This window comes from Triticum dicoccoides, chromosome 4B (genome assembly GCF_002162155.2).
Source record: "Triticum dicoccoides isolate Atlit2015 ecotype Zavitan chromosome 4B, WEW_v2.0, whole genome shotgun sequence".
NCBI classification, from domain to species: Eukaryota; Viridiplantae; Streptophyta; class Magnoliopsida; order Poales; family Poaceae; genus Triticum; species Triticum dicoccoides.
In genome coordinates, this window is record NC_041387.1 from 566,015,593 (window position 1) to 566,021,912 (window position 6,320).

Sequence of the window (6,320 nt, forward strand, 5' to 3'; positions counted from 1 at the left end):
TTCATCTAATCAAATTATTTAATGAACTCCCACTCAGATTAGACATCCCTCTAGTCATCTAGGTGCTACACGATCCGAGTCGACTAGGCCGTGTCCGATCATCACGTGAGACGGACTAGTCATCATCGGTGAACATCTCCATGTTGATCGTATCTTCTATACGACTCATGTTCGACCTTTTGGTCTCTGTGTTCCGAGGCCATGTCTGTACATGCTAGGCTCATCAAGTTAACCCTAAGTGTTCTGCATGTGTAAATCTGTCTTACACCCGTTGTATGTGAACGTAAGGATCTATCACACCCGATCATCACGTGGTGCTTCGAAATGATGAACTTTAGCAACGGTGCACAGTTAGGGGGAACACTTTCTTGAAATTATTATAAGGGATCATCTTATTTACTACCGCCGTTCTAAGTAAACAAGATGCATACAACATAATAAACATCACATGCAATTATATAGTAGTGACATGATATGGCCAATATCATATAGCTCCTTCGATCTCCATCTTCGGGGCTCTATGATCATCTTCGTCACCGGCATGACACCATGATCTCCATCATTGTGTCTTCATGAAGTTGTCACGCCAACGACTACTTCTACTTCTATGGCTAACGCGTTTAGCAATAAAGTAAAGTAATTTACATGGCGTTCTTCAATGACACGCAGGTCATACAAAAAATAAAGACAACTCCTATGGCTCCTGCCGGTTTTCATAGTCATCGACATGCAAGTCGTGATTCCTATTACAAGAACATGATCTCATACATCACAATATATCATTCATCATTCATCACAACTTCTGGCCATATCACATCACATGACAATTGCTGCAAAAACAAGTTAGACGTCCTCTAATTGTTGTTGCATCTTTTACGTGGCTGCAATTGGGTTCTAGCAAGAACGTTTTCTTACCTACGAATAACCACAACGTGATTTTGTCAACTTTTATTTACCCTTCATAAGGACCCTTTTCATCTAATCCGCTCCAACTAAAGTAGGAGAGACAGACACCCGCTAGCCACCTTATGCAACTAGTGCATGTCAGTCGGTGGAACCTGTCTCACGTAAGCGTACGTGTAAGGTCGGTCCAGGCCGCTTCATCCCACAATACCGCTGAAGCAAGAAAAGACTAGTAGCGGCAGGCAAGTTGACAAGATCTACGCCCACAACAAAATTGTGTTCTACTCGTGCAATAGAGAACTACGCATAGACCTAGCTCATGATGCCACTGTTGGGGAACGTTGCAGAAAATTAAAATTTTTCCTATGGTTTCACCAAGATCCATCTATGAGTTCATCTAAGCAATGAGTCATGGGAGAGAGATTGCATCTACATACCACTTGTAGATCGCGTGCGGAAGCGTTCAAGGGAACGGTGATGATGGAGTCGTACTCGCCGTGATTCAAATCACCGATGACCAAGTGTGGAACGGATAGCACCTCCGCATTCAACACACGTACGGTACGGACGATGTCTCCTCCTTCTTGATCCAGCAAGGGGGAAGGAGAGGTTGAGGAAGAAGGCTCCAGCAGCAGCACGACGGTGTGATGATGGTGGAGAGGCAGTACTCCGACAGGGCTTCGCCAAGCGCTCAACGAAGGAGGAGAGGTGTTGGGGAGGGGAGAGGCTGCGCCTTGGATCAGGTGTTCAGCCCTCCCCTCGCCCCTCTATTTATAGGGGAAGGGGGAAGGGGGCCAGCCCCCTCTAGATGAGATCTAGAGGGGGGGCGGCGGCCAGGGAGGGGGCTTGCCCCCCAAGCAAAGGGGGTGCGCCCCCTTTAGGGTTCCCCCCCCCAACCCTAGGCGCATGGGCCCAAGGGGGGGCGCCTAGCCCTCTAGGGGCTGGTTCCCTGCCCCATGCGGCCCATGAGGCCCTCCGAGAGGGGTGGCCCCTCCCGGTGGACCCCCGGAACCCTTCCGATGGCCCCGGTACAATACCGATGTGCCCCCGAAACTTTCCAGTGTCCACATGACAACTTCCCATATATTAATCTTTACCTCCGGACCATTCCGGAACTCCTCGTGACGTCCAGGATCTCATGCGGGACTCCGAACAACATTCAGTAATCACATACATGTCTTCCTAATAACCCTAGCGTCACCGGACCTTAAGTGTGTAGACCCTACGGGTTCGGGAGACACGCAGACATGACCGAGACGGCTCTCCGGTCAATAACCAACAGCGGGATATGGATACCCATGTTGGCTCCCACATGCTCCTCGATGATGTCATCGGATGAACCACGATGTCGAGGATTCAATCAACCCCGTATGCAATTCCCTTTGTCAGACGGTATGTTACTTGCCCGAGACTCGATCGTCGGTATCCCAATACCTCGTTCAGTCTCGTTACCGGCCAGTCACTTTACACGTACCGTAATGCATGATCCCGTGACCAGACACTTGGTCACTTTGAGCTCATTATGATGATGCACTACCGAGTGGGCCCAGTGATACCTCTCCGTCATACGGAGTGACAAATCCCAGTCTCGATCCGTGTCAACCCAATAGACACTTTCGGAGATACCTGTAGTGCACCTTTATAGTCACCCAGTTACGTTGTGACGTTTGGTACACCCAAAGCACTCCTATGGTATCCGGGAGTTGCACGATCTCATGGTCTAAGGAAGAGATACTTGACATTGGAAAAGCTCTAGCAAAACGAACTACACGATCTTGTGCTATGCTTAGGAATGGGTCTTGTCCATCACATCATTCTCCTAATGATGTGATCCCGTTGTCAACGACATCTAATGTCCATAGTCAGGAAACTATGACTATCTGTTGACCAACGAGCTAGTCAACTAGAGGCTTACTAGGGACGTATTGTGGTCTATGTATTCACACGTGTATTACGATTTCCGGATAATACAATTATAGCATGAATAAAAGACAATTATCATGAACAAGGAAATATAATAATAATGGTTTTATTATTGCCTCTAGGGCATATTTCCAACAAGTCATACCCGATATAAATTAACAGTAAACAATGCAAACGACGGATGTGCTCTCCAGCTAGTGCTTTTAATAAGAGGGTGATGACTCATCATAAAAGTAAATAGATAGGCCCTTCACAGAGGGAAGCAGGGATTTGTAGAGGTGCGAGAGCTCGATTTTGAAATAGAGATAAATTATATTTTGAGTGGCATACTTTCATTGTCTACATAACAACTAAGAGATGACGATATCTTCCATGCTAAACAAATTATAGGCGGTTCCCAAACAGAATGGTAAAGTTTATACTCCCCCTCCTCCACAAGCATCAATCCATGGCTTGCTCGAAACAACGAGTGCCTCCAACATTCAACGGGTCCCAGGGGGAGTTTTGTTTGCAATTATTTTGATTTAGTTTGCATAAAGCAAGGGACTGGGCATCCCGGTGACCAGCCATTTTCTCGTGAATGAGGAGCAGAGTCCACTCCTCTTGAGAATAACCCGCCTAACACGGAAGATAAGGGCAATCCTAGTTGATATATGAGCTATTCGAGCATGCAAAACAGAATGTTTATTTGAAGGTTTAGAGTTTGGCACATACAAATTTACTTGGAACGATAGGTAGATACCGCATATAGGAAGGTATGGTGGACTCATATGGAATAACTTTGGGGTTTAAGGGATTGGATGCACAAGCAGTATTCCCGCTTAGTACAAGTGAAGGCTAGCAAAAGACTGGGAGACGACCAACTAGAGAGCGACAACAGTCATGAACATGCATTAAAATTAATAAACATTGAATACAAGCATGAGTAGGATATAATCCACCATGAACATAAATATCGTGAAGGCTATGTTGATTTGTTTCAACTACATGCGTGAACATGTGCCAAGTCAAGTCACTTAAATCATTCAAAGGAGGATACCACCCCATCATACCACATCACAACCATTTTAATAGCATGTTGGCACGCAAGGTAAACCATTATAACTCATAGCTAATCAAGCATGGCACGAGAAACTATGATCTCTAATTGTCATTGCAAACATGTTTATTCGTAATAAGCTGAATCAAGAACGATGAACTCATCATATTTACAAAAACAAAAGAGGTCGAGTTCATACCAGCTTTTCCCATCTCAGTCAGTCCATCATATATCATCATAATTGCCTTTCACTTGCACGACCGAACTATGTGAATAATAATAAGAGTGCACGTGCATTGGACTAAGTTGGAATTTGCGAGCATTCAATAAACAGGAGAAGACAAGGCAATATGGGCTCTTGGTTAAATCAACAATGATGCATATAAGAGCCGCTTCAACAATTTAATTATGGTCTTCTCCTACTGACCCCCAAAGAAAAGAAAAGAAATAAAAACTATTTACACGGGAAAGCTCCCAACAAGAAAAATAAGAACGGGAAATATTTTTGGGTTTTCTTTTTAATTACTACAGCAAAGAAATAAACTACTACTAATTTGTTTGGTTTTTTTTCTTAAGATTTATTAAACACACAAGAAGAAAGCAGGAAAAAGAAAATAAACTAGCATGGATATTACAGTGAAAGAGTATGAGCACCGACATCTAGCAATGAGTGTGTGTGAACATGAATCTAATGTCGGTGGGAAATACGTACTCCCCCAAGCTTAGGCTTTTGGCCTAAATTGGTCTATTGCTAGGGATAGCCTGGCGGATACCCGTAGGTGAAGCTGGGGTCATACTGTGATGCAGCGGCTATCACCTCCTGAGCTGCAGCGTGGTGTCGAGCCGCCTCCGCTATCCTCTCATACTCATCTGCCTCCTCTCTGGTAATAATATATCTTCCTTTTGTCTGAGAATCAAAGAAGGCAGGAGCAGGAAGAGTAATATGGACAACATGTCGTTTGTTAAAGATTAGTTGATAGTGGAGAGGTGGTTCAGTCCTCTCAACAAACTGGTGGGAAACCATAGAATCAAAATCTAAATAAGTAGGGGCTAACTCCATATCACCCTCACGAATGTCTATCTCAAGAAAATTAGCTAAGCGGGTTGCATGAATTCCTCCAAAGAAATCTCTGTTATGTCTATTATGATGCAACCTATGAGCTGCAATGGCTCCCATATGATAAGATTGGTCTCCTAATACAGCACTTCTGAGAGTGCTGAGATCAGGGGCACACATGTGACATGCTTCATCCTTAGCATTTATGCATCTACCTATGAAGAGAGCAAAATAATGTATAGCAGGAAAGTGAATGCTCCCTATAGTGGCTTGTGTTATATCTATAGATTCCCCCACAGTTATTCTAGCAAGAAAGTCTCTATATTCAGATTTAGGGGGATCCCTGACACTACCCCAAGATGGAAGTTTGCAAGCAAAAGTGAAATCCTCTAAGTCCATGGTATAAGATTTGGCATAAAGGTCAAACATGACTGAAGGAGAATTACGGAAAGATGAAAACTCAAACCTCCTCACAAATGAACTTGTGAGATCATGATACTGGGGGCATTTGTCAGCTTCAAAGTCCTCAAGACCGGCATTGCGTATATATGCGTTGAATTCTTCTTTGATTCCCGCTTGATCCATAAAATTTTCCGAAGGCCATTCACAGGGCCTCACAGGAGCGTCTCTTGGTGGTTCCTCGTCAGCATCACGCATTGCAAGCTTGGGGCCTTGCTTCCTTGAAGAACCACCTTGGAACATCTTCCTAAACATATTGTTTCCTCTGAAAAATTTCTGAAATTTTTAGTAACTTCAAACAAAAGTGAACCAACTTCAATAAAATTGATAGCAACTACTCCTACAAGTGCCTAGAGCCTATATCAAGCATTAGAACTACTTGGGACCATATAAGTTTGACATGCAAGCTCAAGAACATGGTCACCTATGTAGCACAAATTTGCAAAGAATAAAGCACTAGAACAAAAACTAATTGGACCAATGGAGGAGTCACATACCAAGGAACAATCTCCCCAAGCAGTTTTGCGAGAGGTACTTTGAGCAAGGAGATCGAAAATCACAGCAACAGGGGCTGGAACTCGTGCTTGAGTTGGTTTTTCGGGTTTGTGTGAGGCAGAGGAAGAAGATGGGTGCAGGGATAAGTGGAGGAGGGCCACCGTGGGCCCACGAGGCAGGGGGGCGTGTCCAGGGGGTAGGGCGTGCCCTCCACCCTCGTGGCCAGGTGGCAGCTCCCCCCGCGGTAATTTTTGTACAGTAAATCCTCAAATATTCCTGAAAAAATCATATTAAATTGGCATGGCATTCTGAGGACTTTTATTTTCGGGATATTTTTATATTGCACGGATAAGCCAGGAAACAGACAGAAAAAATACTATTTTACTTTATTACTACTAAATAACAAAAAATATAAAGAGGGTACAGAAGGTTGTGCTTCTAGTT